Source organism: Desmodus rotundus, chromosome 11 (genome assembly GCF_022682495.2).
Source record: "Desmodus rotundus isolate HL8 chromosome 11, HLdesRot8A.1, whole genome shotgun sequence".
Lineage (NCBI taxonomy): Eukaryota > Metazoa > Chordata > Mammalia > Chiroptera > Phyllostomidae > Desmodus > Desmodus rotundus.
The window spans coordinates 34,892,590-34,918,851 of NC_071397.1; the positions used below are offsets into that span (position 1 = coordinate 34,892,590).

Sequence of the window (26,262 nt, forward strand, 5' to 3'; positions counted from 1 at the left end):
ATTTCCCCCTTCAGATCTGTCACATTTGTTTATATATTTAGGATCTCTGATGTTGGGTATATATAAATGTATAATTGTTATGTCTTCTTGCTAAATTGACCCTCTTTATCATTGTATGGTAATCTTCATTGTCTCTAGTGGTAGTTTTGACTTAAAGTCTATTTTGTCTGATGTAAGTATAGCCACCTGCTCTCTTTTAGTTACCAAATACATGAAATACTTTTTCCCATTCCCAAACTCATCTCCTAAGACCACCCTGATTCCAAAGCCACATAAAAATAACATAAAAATAACTACAAGTCAACCCTGACCAGTGCAGCTCAGCAAAGCAAAAGGTCACTGGTTAGATTCCTAGTCAGGGTGTGTACCTAGGTTGCAGGTTCAGTGCTCAGTCAGGGCTCACACTAGAGGCATCCAATCTATGTTTCTCTCCATCTCTTTCTCCCTCCATTCACCTCTCTGTGTTAGTAAATTAAAACAATTTTTTTAAATGTGTAAAGCTTAAAAAAACCTACATGCCAATATTGCTGATAAACACTGATTCAAAAATCCTCAATAAAATACTAGCATATTGAATACACAGGACATTAAAATGATTATATACCATGATCAAGTGGGGTTTATCCCTGGATACAAGAATATTTCAACATATGCAATATACCACAGTAACAGACTGCAAGACAAAATCCACATGATCATCTGCATATATGCTTAAAAAGCATTTGACAACATGCAGCACTGTATCATAATAAAAACTCTCAACAAAACAGATACATTAGGAACATACCTCAACACAATAAAGGCCACATGTGAATAACCCACAAATAATGTCATAATGAATGGGGAAAACCTGAAAGCTTTGCCTCTAAGATCCAGAATAATGCAAAGATGTGCGCTCTCACCCCTGCTATTCAACATAACCCTGGAATTCATAGAGGGAAATTAGGCAAGAAAATGAAGTAAAAGGCCTCTTAAACTGAAAAGAAAACATAAAATTATCTCTGTTTGCATATGGCATGATTAGATATGTAAAAAACTAAAAGACTACACACATACAAACACACAAATAAAAAAACCTGTTACAACTAATAAATGAGTTCAGCAAGGTCACAGGAAACAAAATCAACACATAAAAATCAGTGGTGTTACTGACACCACTAACAACAAATAATTTGAAAGGTACAACTTAAAAATCCCATTTACTTTAGCAACAAAAATAAATAAAATACTTAGGAATTAACTTAACCAAAGAGGTGAAAAAAACTTGTATATTAGAAATTATAAAATGTTAATAAAGGAAATTTAATAAGACATAATAAATGGAAAAACATCTATGTTCATAAATTTGAACAATTAATATTGTTATGATATTTATACTACCCAAAGCAATCTATAAAGTCACTGCAACCCTTATCAAATCCCAACAATATTTTTTTTAACAAAAATAGAAAACAAGTCTTCAAATTCATATGGAACCATGAAAGACCCTGATTAGCCAAGGTAATCAGGAACAAGAAAAACAAAGTTGGAGACTTCATACTTTATGATTTCAACCTGTATTACAAAGCTATAATAATCAAAACAGTATGGTACTGACATAAAAATAGATATATAAGTCGATGAAACAGAATAGAGAACCCAGAAATAAACCCAAGCACTTATGGTCAACTGATCTTCAACAATGTGCCATGAACAAACAATGGGGAAAGGACAGTCTCTTCAGCAAATGATCTTAGAAAAACTGTACCTCACATGTAAACAAATGATATTAAGCCCCTATGTCACACCATATAGAAAAATGAATTCTAAATGTATTAAAGGCTTAATTGTAAGTCCTGTAAATTCCTAGAAGGAAATGGAAAAACCTTCTTGACATTGGTCTTGAAAATATTTTTTCTGGATAGGACACCAGAAGCACAGGCAACAAAAACAAAAATAGACAAGTGGATTACATCAAACTAAAAAACATACCTCTTCACACAAAGGAAACAATTAGCAAAGTTAAAAGAAACCTATGGAGTGGGGGAAAATATGTACAAATCATTTATCTGATAAGGGGTTATTATCTTAAAAAATATAAAGAACTCACACAATTCCATACCCAAAATACAAAAACATGACTAAAAAATAAGCAAAGGACCTAAATAGACAGTCCGCAAAAAAAGAATCAAATAGCTAAGAGGTATGTGAAATATGCTCAACATCTCTAATCAGAGAAATACAAATCAAAATCACAGTGAGCTTTTTCCTCACACCAGTCAGTACGGCTATTATTAAAAAGACAAAAATAAATGTTGGAGAGGATGTGGAAAAAATGGAACCCTTGTACACTACTGGTTGGAATGTAAATTAGCACAGCCATTATGGAAAACAGTATAGAGATTCCACAAAAAAATAAAAATAGATATACCATATGATGCAGCAACCCTATTTCTGGGTGTATATCTAAAGGAAATAAAATCACTATCTCAAAGAGATATTTTCACTCTCATGTTCAGTACAGCATTATTCACAATAGCCAAAATAGGTAAATAACCTAAGTGTCTGTCTGTGAATAAATAGATAAAGAAAATGCAATACCAAATCCAAGCGAAGAACATGGATTCCCTGCTTACAATTGTGTGACATGTCAGTTATTGCCCAAGAATTACGAAGCAAGGAAACTTGTTGCCCCCAAGTCAGAGGTTGAACTTGGAAAGATATTAAGTTGACTTTTTAACATCTATGATACAGGTGTTTTTGTGCTGTCTTAAATACCAAATGCTATGGGAGCAGGGTTTGGGGCAGGAAGAAGGAGGACAAAGGGGGGAGGATTTGGGACAAATGTAATAGAATAAACAAGAATAAAAAAATTAAAAAATACATACATATATACATATATATACACACAATGAAATATTATCCAGCCTTAAAAAGGAAGGAAATCCTGCCATTTGCTGCCACAGGGATGGAGCTGAAGGATATTATTCCATGTGGAACATGCCAGACACTGAAAGAGAAATACTGCATGATCATGCTGGTGGAATCTAAAATATCTAAACTCACAGAAGGAGAGAGGAGAATGGTGGTTGCCAGTGGGTGGGATTGAGAGGAAACTGGGTGATGATGGTCAAGGATTAAAAAGGTTTAGTTATACAAGATGCATACCTTACAGATATGTAATATACTACCTGATGAGGAGAATTAACAATGCGTTACTGCATACTTGAAATTTGGAATGAGAGTAGAACTTAAATGTGACCATGTACACATGCACACACACACTGGCAACTATGTACAAGAAATTCATATGCTATTAATATGTTATGACTTTAAAAATCTTTTCATAATGCATACCTATACTAAATTTTATACCTTAAATGTACATGATTTTTGTGCCAAAGATATCTCAATAAAGCTGTTTTTTAAACCTAGAATTTTAATAAAGGTTTATTGGTAAGCCAAGTAAAAAAGGATACTACAGAAAAAGTAAAGCAAGGAAGTTGGTGTGTGACTGGTCCTGAGTATAAGGATAATCTGTTTTGGAGCCCATATTTACTGCAATTAGAAAGTTCCAAAAGAGCTTTGTCTTTGTTCTGTTTTAATATTACTCTCTTATATCATATTAAGACAATTTTTACAACTTAAAACATTAAAATATCAAGGTTACATATTTCAAACTCTTTATCAAATTGCAGACAATACGCTAGCAAAATACTAAGATCCAGTGTAAATTGGCCAAATATCTTGAGTTACTGCTGTTTCTAAAACTATATGCTTTCACTCCAGGCTAAATTGAATTTGCTATTAATTGCATCCTATTGACCTTTGAATTGGGTCAGGCCGTCTTCATTTTGTGAGCCAGGATGCTATTTTGTGATGCTGTGCGCTGCTTACTTGCTACCTTCCACTCTAAAGGCAACCACAGTTTCAGGAAAGAGCGGACATATCAATTAGTTTATAATCAGTATATAAAGTCCTTTGAGTTTTTGAGTCTAGTTTCTATTCTTACTTAGAAGTCAGTGGAAAGTCTACCTGGAAAAAAATCCCATAGGACACAGAACAAGATGAGAAACTGGACCTCATTGTGAACTGGAAATACCTGTTGTCTCTAGGCCAGATGCTCCTGAGTGGATGTTTTCTCAGAGGAAAGGACCCTCAGTGTTCCTGTCAACAAGTCTGGAAGTGGAAGCACGGGTACCTGGCTGATGCATCCAAGCGAAGAACATGGATTCCCTGCTTACAATTGTGTGACATGTCAGTTATTGCCCAAGAATTACAAAGCAAGGAAACTCGTTGCCCCCAAATCAGAGGTTGAACTTGGAAAGATATTAAGTTGACTTTTAACATCTGTGATACAGGTGTTTTTGTGCTGTCTTGAACCAGTTTTCAAGACCTGGTTAGAGACCATTTAATCCCCTTTCTTAAGCAACTGATTATTAAGTCCACACCCCCAACAATTTTTCCTATGGGACTCTCACACTCTGGGCCATTACACAACCACCCTAATCACCCCAGGGCCAGGTACCAGAAAACCAGAGACAGCCTGTGGTCAGAGCCCACTGAAATTATTCAGATTAGCCAGACCTAAACCTGTGTATCCTTCCTCACAGAAAGCACAATAAAAGGTGTTTGCGCACAGTTCCCCTCTTTCTCCGCCTCCTAACCACTCCCATACTTCTCCTGAAGGCCCTGTGTTTCCCCTGGGAACTGTGAGTAACAAAACAATAAAAGCCTAGTTTCTCTCTCTTAATCTGTATCAGACCTCTGCAAACCTCACTTGAGGTAATAGTGTTAAAACAACTTCATCATCTTCTCAAAGAGAAAAGAAATGTACAGAAAAGGGAGGTGAATTGCCAAGAACAGTGAATTCCCTCACTGTTCTTGGCAGAGATGGATCCAAAATTCAGGCTTCTGATCATAATCTCTTAATCCACAATTCCTTTCTTTAAAATTTGCATGAAAAGCAGATTACTGGAGAATGTCATATAATAAAATAATATATCCCTAATGGACTAAGCTTTACTAGAACTTACCACTGTGTTTGGCACTAATATATACTACAGTTCCTCAAGGTGTATATTATAAAACTCAGTTTATATTTGAGAAAACTGAGACTCGGAGAGCAGGACAGGCTCAGTGGACAAAGCCACTTTGTATTTCATTATATAAGAAGCGATTCATAGTCATAACTCACATGCTGAAGCTCCTAAAACAGTGTAATAGGCACTGCCTTTCTCAAATGATCTGAAGTTCATTCAAGTCAAAGGTTCTTCCTCCTACACCGATGGAAGAGTAAAAATCAAGGCAGGGAGGAGGTAAGTGATAGTTGGAATTTTTTAATTTTAATGAATCCACAGGGGAAATAAGCATAATCTACATGAGGAGAATATGTGTTTCTTATTCCTCTCTCTTTTCATTTATACATATCCCACACTTGGTTTTTTAAATATTTGTTGAATGAAGATAATGTGTAAGACACTGTTCCAAGTATTTTATTGTTTTATTTGATTTTTTATTTTATTTTATTTTCAAATGAGTTGATTTAATTCCAGGCAGCACAGAATTCAGGATAGAACAAAGACTGAAGAACACCCTTCGATGGGATTCTTGGCTGGGTTTACTCTGACCTCACAGCTAACGTTGAAATAGCAGAGTGAGAAGACTGAAAGAGATGTACCATCATCATCATCATCATCATCATCATCATCATCATCACAAAAGTTTATTCTTAAATGTACAACAAGCTCCAACACTTCATTCTAGCTATAGGTGGCAAGAGATGTTATGACAGGGAATCCAGATGTTAAAACAGGAATGGAATTAAGGATCATCATTGCTCCAGGCACAAGGAAGAGCTCAGTTTTTGCCAGATTCCTTAATTCCACCTGTGGTCAAGGTGGCCTTCCCCACATCCTTCACTTTTAGCTCCTTGAGTTTCTTCTGCTCCCCCTTTTGCTTCTGCTTAAATGACTTATCTCATCCATCTCCTTGGCCTGTTTCTTGGTCTGTTTCAAGGGCTTCTTCTCGTTGCCTTTGCCGCCAGACATGGCACCTGCCACCCCTTCCCCAGACCCTGCCACTGGAAGCTCCTATTCACATATTTTGCATATAATCCTCACAACAATCCCCTGAGATATTATTAACCCATTTTGTGGATGAGGGTATGGAGGCACTCAGCAAGCAGCATGCTTCAGACCCTGTTCTCTGAGCCACTGTACTAAATTTCTTCTCTCATATGACACATGCTCATGAATCTGCTCTACCTGTGCATTTTTCCCAGTGAAAAAGTCCAACTAAAATATACAGGAAAGCCTAGAAATTATACACAATTTTACACATCTGTGCCTGGGATTATTTCTATATTATACTGAGGTATATTTTTGCTCTTCGAACATTGGGGTGGAGAGAATTCTCTTAGCTGTTATTAGAATCTGTGCTATGACTAAAGTGGAAACTGAGAGATTTTCTAAGGGACCACATTCCCCAGGTATCTGAGGAAGGGGGAGACTAGCTTTAGAAAATCTATTTTCTCCGTAGTGACTCTGGCTACCTTGAACATTTCAAAGATAAGAGTAAAATTAAGCTCTATATATTTGCACAGGTTGGACTGTAGCATATTTGTGGTTATTTGATTTTTCATGGGAAATAATGAAGTTTTAAGGGAGAAGGTGTAAGGTACCATGGAAAGATGCCTGGCAGGAGGGCCAGGAGCCAGTTTTAGCTGTGTCCATTTAGCTTTGTTCCTTCAGCTTCACTTGAATTATGCAACCTGAAGTTTTATCCTCCAAATATTTAATTTGTTAAGGCATAATAAATAATAGAGGGTTCTGGAAAACTGAAAGGCGGAGAATCCACCAGGGGACCTAATGGCTATGGGAAGTATTTCTTTGGCCTAGAGGACAAATGGAATTGTGCCAAAGAGGGAAACGAGGTTATGAATATTCTCTCAAGCCACATCAAAGACAGTTTTCTGGCATTATTATTTTGAGCCAGCAGTATGCAATGCCTGATGAGTTAAATGTAAAACTCTTCATGAAGTGAACTCACCTGTAAATCTACTTGCTTCTCTCTTTTCAGCTTCTACCTCTTTGTAGGGCTAAATAAGAATACTTTAATACCAAATATGATCCCTCCTCAGCAATAAAAAAACAGTTTTCTACAAAATATTTTATATCTGCCTACACTCAAATATCTCTCCAGGCAAGGGTGAGTAAACTACATCCCACAGACCAAACCACCCCACTACCTGTTATGATAAATAAAATATTTTTGGAATACAGCTGTACCTATGTCTTTAACCAATTGTTTCTTTTGACAGAAGAGTGAGAAGTTGAAGTGGAAACTATATGGGCCATGCAGCAAAAGTACTTTCTATCTGGCCTTTTTCAGAATAAGTTTGCTGACCTCTATTTTAGGTCATCTTATAGATGACCAGCATAGAGGACATCTGCAATACCTGTCTTCCTAAACTGTAGAAGTTCCAGTATAGTCAGTGGCATCCTCTCAATATGTATTCCCTCATAGTCCAAGGGTATCCTCAAGATCAAATACGCCTCAAGGGAATTCATGTTCTTTCCACCACATCAGGCACCTGACTGCCCTTCTCCCTGTAAGAAACAACATGACAGTCACATCTCCAAGATCACCTTAGCTCTGGCAGAAAAATAGGACCCACACAAACATAATCACAAAAAATGCCCCTACAAGAGCCCTAATATAGCAAAAAAATAGGTAAATCTTCTGTTATCTCAAATAACTCATTTTAACTATTTTGGTGGAATATTGTTTGATGGAAAGTAATCTACTTTTGCAGCATTTCACTCAATAAGTAGTCTTGTGACAAAATTGCATAAAGTGGCTTAATAAGCAGAAGTTACTATAAGACAATATGTCAAACATTAGGTAGGTAGACTAAATTTAGATATGAAGAACTCCTAAAAAACCACAGTTAGGAAATCTTTTCATATCATCCACGGCTAATCATTGATGTTCTATTCACTTTCCTTAGAATAAATTTACTTCCCACTGGTTATATATATCCTCTTTTCTCAGACTCCACCTCAGACACAAAATCTAAGGACACAACATAAATTCCTTCAGTTCTTCCTTAATCAGGCATTCATCTTTCCTTTGCTCTTTAGTCAAGACTTTCAATTTTTTTCCTCCACCCATTTCTATCTTAGCTTAGATTTCCCTGGAAAGCAACTGACCGAGCCTCCAATGCTGTCTGTCCAGTTCTTCCTACCTGTGGGCTCCTGGACCTCTAGACAAGGAGCACTCCACAAATGTGTCCTGGTATTCTTGGGAAAGAGTCACCGAAGCTCCTTTATTATATACAGTCACCAGCTTGTCTTTTTTATACACTTTTCAGTCCTTTATATTCTCTGAAACACTGTGACATAGTCAAGTCCTGGATAATTTTTTCCTGCAGAATTTTTCAAATTCTGGATTAGTGACCCACTAGTTATGATATAAGATCAATTTAATTGTTCAAAATAAGCTTTATTTTAAATGAAATGAAATGCCCTTGATCCAAATGGAGCAGATAAGAAAAATATATTAGAGTACTTCACACTTACTAAAGCACAAATACCTACATTATTTGTACTTATATCATTATACCTATAATTTATGTACTATATATTATATATAAACTTTGTATATGTATGGACTACAATGTAAAATAAATTTCTTTCTGTGGGTTAACATGGAAAATATTTATAAGTTACTTACCATGTCTTTCCTCTCCTCCCTACCACATCTTTCAAACTTCTTCCTTTAGTACATGATTGCATTTGGAGTTATATTAGATTATTTGCTTTTAACTTTATAAATCCAGACAGTTCTTTAACAGCCAAAGTCACCCTCTAATATTGCTTTGCTTAGTCTCTTCTTAGTTGTTCCTTTATATTGATTTTGTTGGGCAATTTTTATCTCTGATTTTGGCCCAAACACAGGAGGGAATTTTTAGAATGTGAAATAAAATGCCACTGCAGAGCTAGAATTTAAATTCATAATTAATATCTTTATTTATGTCTGTAAATTAATCTTGGAAATCTACTTTACTGTAATTATGAAAATGAAAATTGCTTTAACATTTATAACTTTCTCTAATTCATAAGGCACTTGCCTATCAGGATCATTGTTTTTAAATATCTCAGTAACTTGTTCTTTAAAATTGAAGTAATATATAATATTTGAGGAAAAAATCAACAAATAAAATTCCATGAGGATAAAAAGTGGAAATCTGCACTTGCTTTCAGCCACTATTGAAATGGCAATGGCAGTCTCAGTGAAGTGAGCTTCATTACTTGTTGATGAGATGATACTTTGTGGTCCATGAGGTAATGGTCAACTAAGACCTTGGTTTTCAATATTTGCTCCTATAACTCCACCAATTAATTGACCTGATACAACTTGGTATTTTTCCCTAATTTGTCAATAACATCATGAGTTTTCTATCAATTAAAAAATCATTTGTTTTTCAAATAGCTCACAATGTGACCATGGTGTTTATGTGTTTTCAAGGCCTATATTTGACATTCGTCAGTGGAAGTATTGCATCTTGTCCTCTTTGTTTGAATGCAACTTGAACTAGGTGACTTCTGTTCCCTTTCAGTTAAAAACATTCTTGCCCTCCCCCAGATGACTTTGTGCTCTGGCTCTGCCTGCCTCTCTGACTACATTTGATGCCGGACCCCACTGGGAGAGCACCTTCTAGTGAGAATATGAAGGATTAAGTAGGACAGAAAATCTTTTTTTCTCAGGGAACTTACATTCTATTGAAGCAAAATTAAATAAGGAGGGACAAACCATAATGTGATATGTAGATATGTGATATGTGAAAAATAATAGGCAGGGTCTTATAATGGGGAATAAAATGGGACCTACTTAAATAAGGATTATAGGGAAAGTCTCTCTGAAGAGTGGGCTTTTGGGTGAGGTCTGATGGATATGTACAAGCTAGCAAGTGAAAGCAGAGAAAATGTGTTCAACATGAATGGAAGAACATGAGTAAAGGCTTCAGGTAGGGAACAGCTTGATCTCTTTTGAGGTTGGTGGGCAAACTGTGTTCATGGAATATATCATGAGCCAGGTGGATAGTCGTTTCAGATCTTATGTCCAAGTCTTTAATCCATTTTGAGTTGATTTCTGTATATGGTCTAAAAAGGGGTCCAGTTTCATTCTTCTCTATGTGGCTGTCCAGTTTTTCCAACACAATTTATTGATAAGACTATCCATCAAGTGTTGTGTATTCTTGGCCCCTTTGTTACAGATAAATTCACCATATAACTTTGGGTTTATATCTGCCTTTTTAATTCTGTTTCATTGTTCTATGTGCCTGTTTTTATGCCAATGACATACTGTTTGGTTACTGTAGCTTTGTAGTATAATTTGAAATCAAGAAGTATGATCCCTCCAGCTTTATTCTTCTTTCTCAAGATTGCTATGGTTATTCAGGGTCTTCTATGGTTCCATAACTTTTAAAAAATTTTCCATTGCTGTGAAAAATGGCATTGGAATTTTGATATGAATTGCACTGAATTTTTCATTGTTTTGGGTGGTATCTATTGTTTTATATTGTTTTATTGTTTTGGGTGTTAATATTTTAACTATATTAACAATTCATCAATATTTAAAATTAACAATATTTTAACAATTCTTCTAATCCATTAAAATTGAATATCTTTTCATTTATTTCTGTCTTCTTCAATTTCTTTTATCAATATCTATCTTATAGTTTTCAGTGTTTAGATCTTTCTCTTAAATGTATTCCTCATTATTTTATTGTTTTTGAAGTTTTAAATGAGATTATTTTCTTAATTTGTATTTCTGATAGTTCATATTAGTACATAGAAACTCAACTGATTTTTGTGTGTTGATTTTGTATCCCAGTACTTTATTAAATGTGTTGATTAGCTCTAACAGAGTTTTAATTATACCTTTGTGAAAATAGTCTACCTTTTTCCATTTGTTTATTGAGATTGTAGTTTCTCACTTATTTATATGAGCTTTATATATATTAATAAATTTAGCCTTTTTCAGACATATGCATTTCTAGTTCCTGCTTTGTCTATTCTATATCTATTAATTTTTTATTGTGTGTGTTAACTTACAGAATATGTGTTTATTTAATTCATCTATATTGTTAATTACTCTTTTTCCTGTTGTTCTCATAAGGTTCACCTATGGTCACTATTGACTATCCACTTTTGGTGCAATTTTAAAATCTCACCAGATTTTATGTAATTCTGGGATCGGTATTTATGAAAGAAATAAAATAGAAGCATGCAAGAACTCCAACAAAAGGCAATACTAACCATTACCAGGTTCCTTATATGGATGTGCCAAACATTATTCCAGAGCTAGGGTTGTAGGAAAGAATCTGACATTCTCTGTCCCTAGGCAACTTAAATGGAAGGAAGGGAGGAAGGAAGGAAGGAAGGAATGGAGGGAGGGGGTGAGGGAGGGAGGGAGTGAGGGAGGAAGGAAGGGAGGAAGGAAGAAAGGAACATACTATCAAAATGTGTTAAGATCATTTTTAAATTTAGTATATTTTTGTTGTAATCTTCAGTTAAATATTTTATATTCTACTTTTAAATATGGTATTTAATAAGATCCCTGAGGGTTTTTCTATACAGGTGTTTGTCATTATTCACAGTAGTTATGTCATATGAATTTGCCACAAACACTGAATTAGCAAATACTGAATCATTGTTCTAAGGGAAAATATAGGTTAAGATTCCTGAAAGCCTCTGGTCACATTTTCATTAATTAATCAATACATAACCTCACTTTATGTGTCTTTTTATGTGTCTCTGCTTAAAGACACCTTATTTAATGTGTATATGTGAGCACACACACACATATATATGAGATTAATTAATTCTGAATTCACAGTCAATAGCATACAGCTCATGCCTGAACAAAATATATCTAACACATATGTTTTCCCCATCAGACAATTCACAGCTTTCATGCATGTAGGAACAGAAGACAACACTTCAGCATGGTGCCTCAGGATCATTTTAAACAGTGAATCACCAATGAAAAGCACAAAAATGCCAAAATCTAGCACTAAATACAATACTCTCCCCTTATCCAAGGGGCAAACTTTCCAAGACCCCAGTGGATGCCTGAAATCACCAATAGTACTAAGCCCTACATACAGTACATTTTTTCCTACACATGCATTTCCATAACATTTAACTTATAAATCAGGTTCAGTAATAGATTAACAACAATAACTAAAAAAATTGAATAATTATAACAATCCAGAGTATTAAAAGTTATGTGAATGTAGTCTCTCTCACTCTCTCTGATAACTAGTCTGATAATGAGAATGGTTACTAAGTGAGCAACAACAGCTGGGTAGTATATACAGCATTGAATACACTGGACAAAGTGATGTCACACGTCTTGGGTAGGATGGTGGGAGATTTCGTCATACTACTCAAAACAGCATGCAACTTAATATTTATGAATAGTTACTTATAGAATATTCCATTAAATATTTTCAGGCCATGGTTAACCTCAGCTAACTGAAAGTGGGAAAAGCAAAAGCACGGGGAAAGAGGGCCTACAAAAATGTAAATAAAGTGTCAGCTTGTTCAACCTCAGGGGGAATGTGCATGTTTAGTGATTCAAACTTTTTGTCATTCTATGAATATCCACAAATGACTATAAAAACATGACACTCACTAAATTTGGGGTTAAAAAACTTGCGTAGGGTAAGGAAACTCACAAATAAAGAATCAATAAATAATGAGGGCTGACTATATTGTACTCACTTTTTATCCAGTCACTCTATTGAACATTCTTATTAATTAACATTTTCCACTGATTCTTTAATTTTTTGTCTATATTATCATGTATAGCACAAATAATGATAATCTTATCTCATGCTCCCCATTGACATTTGAAATAAAGTTTTATTTCCTTTTTAAGAGAAAAAGTTTCTCTCCCTATTATTTCAATCTTATCAACTGTATTTTTATACCTTGTTTACTCCATTATCTTTCTTTTACTACCTCAATAAAAAGCCTAATTGTGTTTCTCTCATTATTGACTTATTTCCTACAAATATAATCTTAACATGATTAATAGGATTTGCTTTTCCTTTTTTGCAATATAGTGGTCTATGGAGAATGTGGACCATTAGCATTGTTGCAAGGTTTGTTCAGATTTTTGTGTGACTAGACTTTCACAGTTAGCATCTATTCCCAAGCAAAAATCCCAGAGAATATCATGAGTTAAAAGGAAAAAGGCAAGTATACTCTAACCTTGTTGTCAGCATTAATCATGTAAAGTAAGATATAGTTGTGAGGAAGTTACTTGCACAACTCAGCTGGACAAAGTGGAGACACTGGACTCGGCATTTCCAAGGCTGCCATCACATTAACAGGATGGTTCTCATTTGCTGTGGCAGGTGTTGTTGAAACTGATGAGTATATTCAATCCAGTCTGTCAGATGCAGCTTCCTTTTCCCCATATATCTGCCATTTGCATTCTTATCATCATTACCAGTCCCTCTCATGATTACCTTTGTCTGTTACCCTGGTGGCCAAGCCATGGCATCAATCACAACCAATTATGGAACTCCAAAGCTTTTTCTTTCATTTTTAATAAACTATTAGAAATAACTCCATTGTGCTTTCTTAAATTGAGCTTTTTAAAATGGAAAATGTTGTTCTTCTTAAGTTTAAAAGAACTGAGAAATAATTCTTTTTAGTAAATTAGTGTTTTTGATGTTTAATACATGGTGATTTGGAATAAGTAATATAATGAAGGAAATTGAAGCAGTAATCAAAAAACTCCTGGCACACAAAATCCCTGGGCCAAATGGCTTCACAAGAGAATTTTACCAATAATTCAAATAAGAACTATCACTGATCTTTCTCAAATTTTTCCAAAAGATTTAAGAGGAGGGAACACTTCCAATCTCCTTCTACAAGTTCAGTATTATCCTAAATCCAACAAAGAAAAAAATTATAAGCCAATATCCCTGATGAACATACATGCTAAAATCCTCAAAAAATATATTAGCAAACCAGATCCACCAATACATCAAAAAGATCATACACCATGACCAAGTGGGACTGATCCTGAGGAAGGATACAAGGATGGTATATTAGTAAATCAATCAATGTGATCCACCACATAACAAAATGAAAGACTAAAATCACATGATAATATTAATAGATGCAGAAAAATTATTCAATAAAATCCAGCACCTATTTATTATAAAAATTCTTAGCAGAGTGGTAATAGAAAGATCATACCTCAACATAATTAAGACCATATATGAAAAACCTATAGCTAACATCATTCGCAATGGACAAAAACTAAAAGCATTCTCCTAAGATCAAAAACAAGGATGTTAGCTTTCACCACTCTTATTCAACATAGATACGAAAGTCCTGATAGCCACAGCCATCAGAAAAGAATAAATAAATGGCATTCAAATTGGAAGGGAAAAAATAAAGCTGTCACTATTTGCAGATGACAGGATATTGTACATCAACAATGCTAAACATTCTAACAAAAAAACCTACTAGACCTAATAAATGAATTTGGCAAATTAGCAGGATACAAAATTAATACCCAGAAATTGATGGCAATTTTATATACCAGTAACGAGCTATCAGAAAGAGAAACTAAGAAAATAATTCCATTTATTATTGCAAAAAAAAGAGAGATACCTAAGAATAAATTTAACCAAGGAGGTAAAAGACCTGTACTCAGAAAACTATAGGACACTGAAGAAAGAAATCAAGGAAAATACAAATAAGTGGGAGCATAATCCATGTTCATGGATTAGAAGAATTAACATCATTAAAATGCCCGTATTATCCAAAGCAGTCTATACATTTAATACAACTCATATTAAAATACCAATGGCATACTTCACAGAACTAGAACAAATATTCCAGAAATTATATGGAATCAAAAAAGACCCGAATAGCCTCAGAAATCTTGCAAAAGAAGAACAAAGGTGGAGGTGTCACTACTTCAGATATCAAACTACACTATAAGGCCAATGTAATAAAAAGAGCCTGGTACTGGCACAAGAATGGAGCAGAACAGAGAGCCCAGGAATAAGCCCATGCCTACATGAGAAATTGATATTTGACAAAGGTGGCAAGAGCATACAATGGAGCAAAGACAGTCTGTCTCTTCAATAAATGGTGTTGGGAAAACTGCACAGGTGTATGCAAAAAAAAATGAAACTAGACTACCAAGTTACACCATACACAAAAATAATCTCAAAATAGATAAAAGACTTTTATGTAAGCATGATGCCATAAAAACTCATAGGAAAATATAGGCATTAAAATCTCAGATAATCAACATAGAAATACTTTTGCTGATATATCTCCTAAGGCACTGGAAACAAGGCAGAAAATAAACAAATGGGGCTACATCAAATTAAAAAGGTTTTGTACAGCTAAAGAAAACATCAGCAAGACAAATAGGAAATCCACTATAGGGGAGAATATGTTTGCCAATGATATGTCAGACAAAGGTTTAATCTCCAAAATATAATCCATCTAATGAAACTCAATGCCAGGAAATCAAACATCCCAATTAAGAAATAGGCAAAGAACTAAACAGACCCTTCTCCAAAGAGGACATACAGATGGCCCATAGACATATGAAAAAATGCTCAACATCACTAATCATCAGAGAAATACAAATTAAAACCACAATGAGATATCACCTCACACCTGTCAAAATGGCCATCATCAATAAAACAACAAACAAGTATTGGCAAGGATGTGGAGAAAAGGGAACCCTAGTGCACTGTTGGTGGGGTTGCAGTCTGGTGTAGACACTGTGGAAAATAATATGGAGTATCATTTAAAAATTAAAAATAGAACTCCCTTTTGACCCATTGATTCCATTTCTGAGAATATATATCAAGGATCATGAAACATCAATACAAAAAATATATATACACCCCTATGATTAGAGCAGCACCCTTTACAATGGCTAAGATTTGGAAACAGCCTAAATGTCCATATGTAGATGAGTGGATAAAAAAGCAGGGGTACATTTACAAAATGGAATATTATGCAGCAGTGAAAAAAACCCAAAACAAAAAACTCTTACATTTTTCAACAACATATATGGACCTACAGAAAACTATGCTAAGGGAAGTAAGCCAGTCAGTGAAAGAAAAATACCACTTATGATCTCACCTATGTGTGGAATCTGATAAACACAATAAACTAATGAACAAAATAGTAACAGAAGCTTAGACACATAAAACAGACTGACAGCTGCCAGAAAGGAGGCAAGGGTATGGGATGGGATGAAAGATGGTAGAAGGCCCTGACTGGTGTGGCTCAGTGGATTGAGTGCTGGCCTGTGAACAACCAAGGGGTCACTTGTTCAATTCCCAGTCAGAGCACATGACTGGGTTGCAGGTCAGGTCCCCAGTGGGGGGTGCACAAGTAGCAACCACACACCGATGTTTCTCTCCCTCTCTTTCTCCCTCTCTTCTCTTCTCTAAAAACAAATAAATAAAATTTTAAAAAAAAGAAAGATGGTAAAGGGATTAACAAAGAACATTTATGCATGACCCATGGCCACAAACAACAATATGGAGATTTGCTTGGGAGGGGAGGGTTGCTGCTGATAGAGGTGGGGAAAGGGAGAAAAAATGGGAACAGCTGTAACAGCATAAAAAATAAAATTTAAAGAAAAAGAAAAACAAAATGGTAAGATTTTAAATATCTTGTTTAAATTCTTTAAAGGTTTAAAAGATGCTTACCCAGCTATTTTAGGTGTCTGAATTCTGCTGCAGCATCTCTGGAATATGCTGCGTTTGTTATGATTTCTCCAATAGGGTTATTGAGAACGTTGTGCATGTACAGGTAATTTACTTAACCCTCTACAGTCAGGCTCCCCTATTGTTTAGAAGCTTTAGTTTTTGCATCTTGACATTGTTTTCACATGGCACTTTCTCATATTTTTCTATGCCACTGTAGCTATATGTATGCCTTTGGAAGACTCAAAACTTTGTTTCAGATTAAATTGTTCACAAAATAGTAGAAGCATGACATGTATGTTTAATCTCCACTATCAAACCAATTTGCTTACCAAGATTTTTCACCTTACCTTTTTACAGTTTAATTCAGTGTTATTATTACACTAGTATAAGGCCTTATGCCTTCAAACAGTGAATGTGCATATATTTATTAGCCTATTTTTTCAAAATTGAAAGATAGAGGCCATGTAACAAAAGGCATGCTACCTTGCACAAGAACTACAATGGTTCATACCTTATGTGGACATAATGGGGGAAAAGGGATAATTGCAGGATTAAGTTGAAGAGAACCATTCTCAGCCAAGGCTTAGCTGAGTCTATAGTATAATCATTGCCAGACTCAAGACAAGCATCCTTCATAACTCACAGAAAAATATCCTGAAACTCTATTCATTGTTGATCAATTGTGTTCTGTTCTAATTTCATAATCTGAAGTATATGTTCATATATTGAAACAAAAATAGAGTGAAAAAGAAAATAATTGGTCAATTTTAATGAGAAAATACATTTAAATTCTGAACGGTCAAAAATTTGAGCAACTTATATAAATGGACAATTAAATAAACAGTCAATTTTAAATTTAAAGACTAGTAGAAAATAGCCCTGGCCAGCATGGCTCAGTTGGTTGGAATGCCACTTTATATACCAAAATGTCACGGTTCGATTCCTGTTCAGGGCCCATACCTAGGTTGCAGGTTTGATCCTGGTTGGGGCACATAGAGGAACCAACTGATCTGTGTTTCTCTGTTTCTCTGTTTCTCTCTCCCTCTCACTCTTTCCCTCTGTCTCTCTCACTCTGTACCCTTTCATCTCTTTATAAAAATCAATAAACATCCTCAGATGAGGATTTCTAAAAAACAGTAGAAAGTATATTAAAATGTATTTAAAATATCTAGGTTCCTTATTAATCAGTGATATGCAAATTGATGTAAGAACAGGAAACATGAACGTGGAAATGTAAAAAAACATGTTGTCTCTTGATGACTAGAATGAATATAAGCAGTTGTAAACCTTCTGGAGAGCAACCTGAAATATTTAAAACTAGACTTAAAATATAGTTTCTGACCTATGTCTTACTTACAGTAATTTATCTTGAGGAAACAATCAATGTGAAAATATTTAGTTAGCTCCAAAGATGTTTATCATAGTACTATTTATAATAATGAATAATGCCCAACAGTTTAATCAACAATATATATGTGTGTAACACAATGCCACATAATCATTAAATATATTGTTGTAGGAAATTGTGTGATAGCATGAAAATCTTCAGGATATATTTTTAAATGAAAAAAAAAAAGATGCACAGCATAGAGCTTTACCATACCTAGAGTTTGAAGCTGTCACTCCCATATGTATGAGAAAAAGCTGAAAAAACTGAAAAACTAACTTTTGCTTGAACTCATCTGAGAACCGAGGATACAGGACACAGTGGCAACTTAATTGTGGAGATTTGGATGCATCTAGAAAAATACAGCAAATAGATCTGGAAGGAAAACTGCTGGAGCCATAAAGTGATAGAAACACTTAAACAGTTATTTTAATAAATTTCTAGAGGTTGAGGGATAATTAGCTTGAAAGTCAGAAAATCCTGGGGCCAGGAGTTTTTCCTCAAGGACTCCACCAAGTCCTTATAATAAGAACGTAATAATGATCCTCTCTCAGCTCTATCATAAGAACGGGGGAAAATAACCATTGAGAAACAGGACAAGAGCCTTCTCCATAATGAAGTCTTGCTTTCTAGAGTAAAGGACTTTTCCAGAGCTCAATTCTGAATCTTTTTTCCATCAGGAAGAGGGAATTTCTCTCCATTTCAACCCCTTCAGGGCTTCCTATCTCAACTAAGGAGGGAAATAAAACAATAGTCAACAGGGATCAGGGATTCAAAGAAATTGATTGAGAACACTGCAACCAGGGAAGGGTATAGAAGGAAGGAGAGAGAAAATCAATAGCATTCAACTTGTGAGGGTGGCAGTCCCAAAACATAAGCCCACCAAAAGCCTGAAATTTAATCAGAATGTTACAGAACACTACTTCTTTCCCATACCCTACTATTACACCAACAGGTCTCCAGTATAATAGTGTAGTACAGCTAAAGGAGTTGTAAGACATAGACTGTTTTTAAGTAGGTGTACTTAAGAAAGTCCAAAGTCAAGAAAGGAGACAAAAACAAGGGCGACTAAGGAATGTTAAGCCAATATAGCTATACCAAACATTAAACAAAAACATTAAACACAGCTTAACTCTTAGCCAGATAAACATCAGTCCTCACACTAAATCCCTTTTACCTCAGTTCCTATTACCTGAAATATGTTCAGACTTCAACAAAAATTTACAAGGCATTTTCTTAGAAGAAAAAATACAATCATCAGAACTAGAATCAGATATGACACAGATGTTGGAATAATCAGAGAATTTAAAGTAACTGATATTTATGTGTTCTAATGGAAAAAGTAGATAATATTTAAAAAAAAACAGATGAATAGCATAAGCACAGAGATAGAAATTCAAAGAAAAAATGAAAGGGAATGCTAGAAATCAAAAGATTCACAGAAATGAAGAATGCTCTCAATGTGCTTCTCACTAGACTCTACATGATTGAGGAAAAAATCAGTGAGCTTAAAGAGAGGTCAATAGAAACTCCTAAAACTGAAATACAAGTGAAAAAATAGTATGAAAATATGCATCATAGATCACTATCCACAGTATGACTCTGGATTTGTATATGTTAATGAGTTAACAACAGTTATTTCCAAATTGTCAGTGAGGTTATTAGTAATTTTCTCTTTTTCATGCAAATATGCAGCTTTTTCAAGGAAAATGTATGCCTTTGACAATAACAAATTGTTAAATAAGTAGAATATTATAATTGCTCACTAGTAGTTGGATTTATTGTTATAACAAATATTATTTTTGTAAGATATTAATTTGGCTTCAGAAGCTGGGTATATGGACCCACACACGCACACACACATGCCAGTATGTACAAGAGATTTTGTTTGGCAAGGAGAGGGAAAAAGGTTTTGTGGAGGAAGGGCTACAAAGAGACAGCAGAAAAAGGAAAGGGAGGGAGGACCTGATCCTCCTATAGCCTCTTGGGCTTGGTTTAAGCTCCAATATTAAGAAATAAGGGGTAAGAAAATATGGAAACTTTTTACTTTGTAAACACTCATACATATACTCAGCTCTCTTTAGGGCTCATGTCACAAAATGTGTCATGAGCTGAAGAGGAGGCTTCTCAGACATAAAAAAATAACCTGGCTATGGCTGAGAACCAAAAACTTGACAAGTGCTTGTAGTCCGCATCCCCTAAAAGGGATTTCAAGGCTCTTTCAAACAACGTCTTTTGCCACAAATGGGAATATGTAGTACATGGAACTGTAGAAGAGTACACTTGCTGTGGAGTTTCACCAGTAAAAACATCAGCTCTGGAGTCATCCTGTCTGGGTTCAAAACTTGGTTTTGCCACTTTATGGCTCTGAAACCTTGGTCCCCATTGCCGTTCACATTCTTCACCTGTCAAATGAGGGAGCTAATTGTACCCATGGTATGAGGTCGTTGTGAGGATACAATGAAATAACCCACAATAAGCATAGCATAAGTCCTCATACATAGTAAATTCTCATAAATTATCATCTACAGGAATTCTTGCATAAGAACAAAATGTCCTTGTATATGTAAGTTCTAACCCTTTCAGAACATCATAAAATCACTGAGGAACAGTAAGACTAGGTCCTGCCTTTTGCAATCAGGAACAACAAGCCAGTAGAAATCTGAGTTATCTTGTAAAGAGAATAATTAAAACCACAAAGAACTCAAGGTTAAATAATTCAAAAGTAGTCCAATTTTTATAGTTCAAAAATATTGTTAAATCCCAATACTTTCGCTTTTTTTCTTCCCCAGAATGTTTATCTTCAAAATGGAATGCACAGAGTAAAAATGAAGATTAGCTATGAATCTGGATGGGGTAAGCAGAAAGAGCACCTGAGTGAAAGTCAGGAAATGCGAATTCTCATCTCCAGTCTGCAGTTATCCCTGGGCTAAGTCATTTTACAACCCTGAGGCTTAGTTACTATAGCTGAAAAATAAGAATACCTGAATGTATTTTCTTGTATAATGGACAGTGTTATACTGTGAAAATCTCAGCTCTGACTTTCAGAGTTGCTTATCTGAATCTTGACTTTATAATTTCTGTTTGTGTGATCTTGAGGAAGTCACTTCATTTCTTGGTTATTTCACTCCATGTATTCCCTCTGCCTTTCTGTCTGTGAACTGCTGGAATACTAAGGAATGTCTGAGATAGAATGCCTTGAGATTATTTGTTGACACACCACCTCAGGACAAATTAAAGCATGATAGACACAGAGATAATCAAACAGTCACGGAGCAGATTTTTAATCTTTGATTTGATTGAATTTACCATATCAGGTAAAACTAATTTAGCTCATTATTTACATTCTTACATTAAAGATGAAAAAAATTTCAACTTGAATATGACCTTTGAGATTATCTGCATTGACCCCACTATTTCACATATTAGAAAACTAACCACAGGACCATGGTCAAGGAGTTAAGGATATTGTATCCTTTCTCATCTCAGTTCCAACTAATTTGATTAAATTCATCTCTTCAACACCCATTTGTGCTATGTAATATAAGTTAGTTCTCCCAAAAGCCTAGGTCCTAATTCGAAAAAGATACTCAGGATTTGGATTGATGGCTTAGAAAATTTACATCTCACATATTGTTTATGTTCATAGTTGAAAGCCTTACCCAGTTTCAAACATCTCAGTAAGTCAGCATAAAAAAACACAATCTCTTTTTGCTAGTTCAAAAATGTAGAAATATAAATAATTGTACCTAATAAATGCAATTATTTATTTCTACATTTTTTAAAGAATCAGTAAAGGAAAACTTCTCACAGAACTTAGCACTGACATGAAAATTAAAGAAAAAAGTCACTGGTAAATAACTAATGGATACCATTCTAATAGTTGAAGGCTTCTTAAACTAGTCAGTCTCCTGTCAAAAGCTACTAAATTAGCATAGGACTCTCGCAGGCTTTTCCTAATTTTTACTGAAGTCAGTATTTAAATATCTGATTATCAAATGATCAGGACTACCCTTTGATAAACAGAAAATGCTACAGAAGCTTTTACAAAACATAGCCTATTTCATCTGAGAAATGTTGCTAAGATAGCAAATTTAGTATAAGTACCTAAAAAGGTGGTGACTTGCTGCTGCGTGTGAGAATACCTGTGTTTTTAAAATGATAAAATGACCAAGCATGTGATGACTTATCTCTCATTTCAAAAAAAAATGCATTTCTCAAATTCTGAGGTTTACCACACCTCACTTTCCCAATCTTTTAGTCATCTCCCTGTTCCACCATTCTACTTACTCCCTTCTTACTATAGAAACAGCAGGCCTGCATTTCTTTTTTTTAATAGTTCATTTTTTATTGTATTTTTACAATTACCATTTATTCCCCCTATATCCTCTTCCACCTACATTTCTGACTGATCAGGAATTGAAAGCCCATGTCAAGCTATGTGACATGCTTCAATGACAAAACAGTGGAATGATTTCAGGGATCCTGGAGTTACGGCAGAGATATGTATTGCTTAGCAACCCAGACTGATGTCAAGAGATTTTGATAAATGCAGATGGTAAGACTGTTGAAAATCAAAATTGCTTTGCTATAATTCTTTTAAATTGTTTTCAACAAAATATTAATTAATTTACCCATTTATTTGTTTGATTGACTGATTGATATAATGCTTTCTGGCCAAGCACTACAGTAGCAATTATAGTTAGCTGTTCACACTAAAGGGCCTTAGAAATACAAAACTTAGGAGAAAAAGACGCCCATAACTTCTCCACAAAATCATCTGCTTTCCTCACTTGGTATTCAAGTGCATTTCCATAATCCTTCTTGATACTCACAGTCTTGGGAAGGGACACATGATGGTATAGTCTTTAAAAGCACACTGGCCCTGCCAGGTTGCTCAGTTGGTTAGAGCACCATCCTGAAATCCCAAAGTTGCAGGTTCGATCCAGTCAGGGCACATCCAAGGACCAACCAATGAATGCATAAATTGATGTTTCTCTCTTCCTCCTTCTCTCTTTCTCTAAAATCAATAAATAAAAAATAATGGTATATAACTTAAAAACTATTATTTGTTAACAGCATACAACCAGTCCAGACACCACATTTACTATTCCATGTTTGAGGTCTTTGCAGAAAACATGAGTAACTGATTATATTCTCATTAGTGCTAAGTAGAGTTTGACAGGCTCTTGAATTAATTTAAAATTGCCATGAGGAACTAAATATAAAATATAAAGCATTTCTTCAAATCAGAGGTATATGTCCAATTTGTCACAATAAAAATCTTGCCTGCTGCTGCTATAAGGAGTTACCATTTTGCTGACATGCTTTTTTGGTTCCCATATAGCTCTAACCAACAATAAAACCAAAAAGAACTTACTGTTGACATTTGGGATATAGTACCTTAAAGTGAAAGTCCACTATGATCGTGGCATTCTTTTCCCAATCAGAAATGTGAGCATATTTTTTTCTATTTATCAGTATGGCAACATTAAAAAAATAGATAATTCTTGGAGTTGTCATCCATATGGTGTAAGCCAGCAATAAAGGGAAACATTTTGATCCCACAATTTTTCTGAATCCCAACAAACCAGAATGGTCTATTAACAAAAATGACTTTAAAAAAACTGACACATTTAGAGAAATAAGTAAATGACAATAAAATAAGACCAGATTTTCAGAAGGGTTTTGTATTTTTTCTTATTCTTTTATTAAGTGTTAAAATTTTTATTTAATTAGATTTTCAATTTCTCCTTGAGTCAATTTCAGTACTTTGGGTGCCTTTGTAAGAATTTGTCCATTTCACCTAGCTTATCTAATTGGTTGACATACAATTGTATTAATAGTTTTTCATAATCTTTTATTTGTGTAAGATTAGAAGTTACATTTCCTTTTTCATTTCTGAATTTACTAAATTATGGGGGTTTTCTTGGTCATTTTGCTAAAGGTTTGTCAATTTTCTTTATCATTGTAAAGAACTTGTGTTTTCACTGATTTCTCTATTGCTTTGTATTTTTATTTCATTTTCACTCTAGTCTTCCTTTTTCCTTCATTAGGTTTTAAGTTTAGTTTTCTCTTCTTAATATCTTATGGTTGCAGGTTAAATTGTTTATTTGATATTTTTCTTATTTTACAATTTACGCATTAATAGCTACAAATTTACCCACAAACACTAACTTATCTGCACTTCATAACTTTCAGTATGTTTATGTTTACATTTTATTTATCTCAAAGTATTTCCTAATTTCTCTTTGACTCATTGATTATTTAGGAATATGTTATTTAATTTCCACAGATTTTGTGAAATTCCCAAATTCTTTCTGTTTTGAATTTCAATTTCATTCTATTATAGTCAGAGGACATACTTTGTATTCCTTACATTTGTTGACATATGGTATACACTGGATAATACTTCATGTGCACTCAAGAATAACATGTATTGCTCTGTTGTTAGAGTATTCTATACAAATCTGATAGGTCTAGTTGATGTACAATATTGTCCAGTCTATTTCTTTATTAATATTCTAATTGTCCATATTAATAGTGAAGTTTTAAAGTCTTCAGCTATTATTATTTAATGGTTTACCTCCCCCTTCAATTCTTTTAGTTTTACTTCATATACTTTGGGCCTGAATGCTAGGTGCACATGTTTATGACTGTTATATCCTTTTGATGACTTTATCCTTTCATCACTATAAAATGTCCCTCTTTGTCTCTAGTAACATTTTTTTTTTGTCTTAAAGTCTACTTTATCTGCTATTAGTGTAGCAACTCCTGCTCCCTTTTGGTTACTGTTTATAAAGTTTACCTTTCTATATTCTTTTATTTTTAATGTATTTGTGTCTTTGAATCTAAATTGTGTCTCTTATACACAGCATACAGTTGGATTAATTTTATTATGCCAATGTCTTCTTTTTATTTGGGGTACTCAATACATGTATATCTAATGTAATTATTAATATGTTAGAATTTATGTCTGTGATTTTGCTATTTATTTATATATGCTTATATCTTTTTTGTTTCTCTATTTCTCCAGTACTACCTTTTTACGTTAAGTAGATATTTTCAAATTTACAATTTTAATTCCCTTGTTGTTTGTTTTGTGACCTTACTTATGGCCTATCCTTGAGAATGTTCCATGTGCACTCTAGAAGAATGTATGATCCAATGTTCTAGTATAAAAGGCTCTGTAAATGTCAATTATTTCAATTGGTCTAATGTGTCATTTAAAATGATCTGCCTATAGTTCTCAATGGGGTATTTAAGTCCCAACTATGATTGTGTTTTTGTCAGTTTTTCTCTTTAGTTCTCTTAGTAGTTAGTTGCTTAATATATTTTGGTGCTCCCTGCTTGGGTTCATATTTATTGAGAAGTGTTATGTCTTCTTGATGTTTTGTCCCTTTATTATTATAAAATATCTATCTTTGTCTTTTGTTACCTTTGTTATTTTGAGATCCTTTTTGTCAGATATAAGTATGGCTTCACCCACTTTTCTGTGGGTGCTATTTGCTTGGAGAATCATTTCTCACCCTTTCACTTTGAGTCTATCTTTGTCTTTGCAGCTTAGATGTGTCTCCTGAAGGTAACTCCATTTTAAGTTATTTATTAAAGAAATCTTCCAAGCAAAGATAATTTATACTTTTTAAATATTTAGTTAGGCAGTTCCCATTACCAGTGTTCGTTATTTCATCATTTGGACTTGATTTACTATCTAATGTCCTTTCATTTGATATTGAATGTCTTCCTTTATTATTTCTTATAGGGGAAGTGCGCTGTAATTTATGCTCTCAGTTTTATCTTTAAGTGTCTTAATTTATTCTTCATTTTATGAAGGATAGTTTTGCTGGAAATTGAATCCTTTAGTTAATAGTCTTTTTCTTTTAGCGCTTTGAACATATTCTCACATTGCCATTCAGCTCTCATTGTTTTTAATGAAAACTGGATGTTAATCTTACTAGAAATTCCTTGAACCAGATGAGTTGTTTCTCTTGCTACTCTCAATATTTTCTCTTAGTCTTTGCCTATTTACAGTTTGATTATGATGTGGTTAGGTATGAATCTCTGAGTTTTTCTGCTTAGAGTTCATTGAGCTTCTTGGGTGTATCAATCAATTTTT

The 26,262-nt window shown here is 34.3% G+C and overlaps 1 pseudogene; it reads right to left on the reverse strand.

The window, feature by feature from the left end:
• Positions 1-5,838: 5,838 nt before the first annotated feature.
• LOC112319273 (translation machinery-associated protein 7-like) lies at positions 5,839-6,029 on the reverse strand (annotated as a pseudogene).
• Between the last annotated feature and the right edge of the window lie 20,233 nt (positions 6,030-26,262).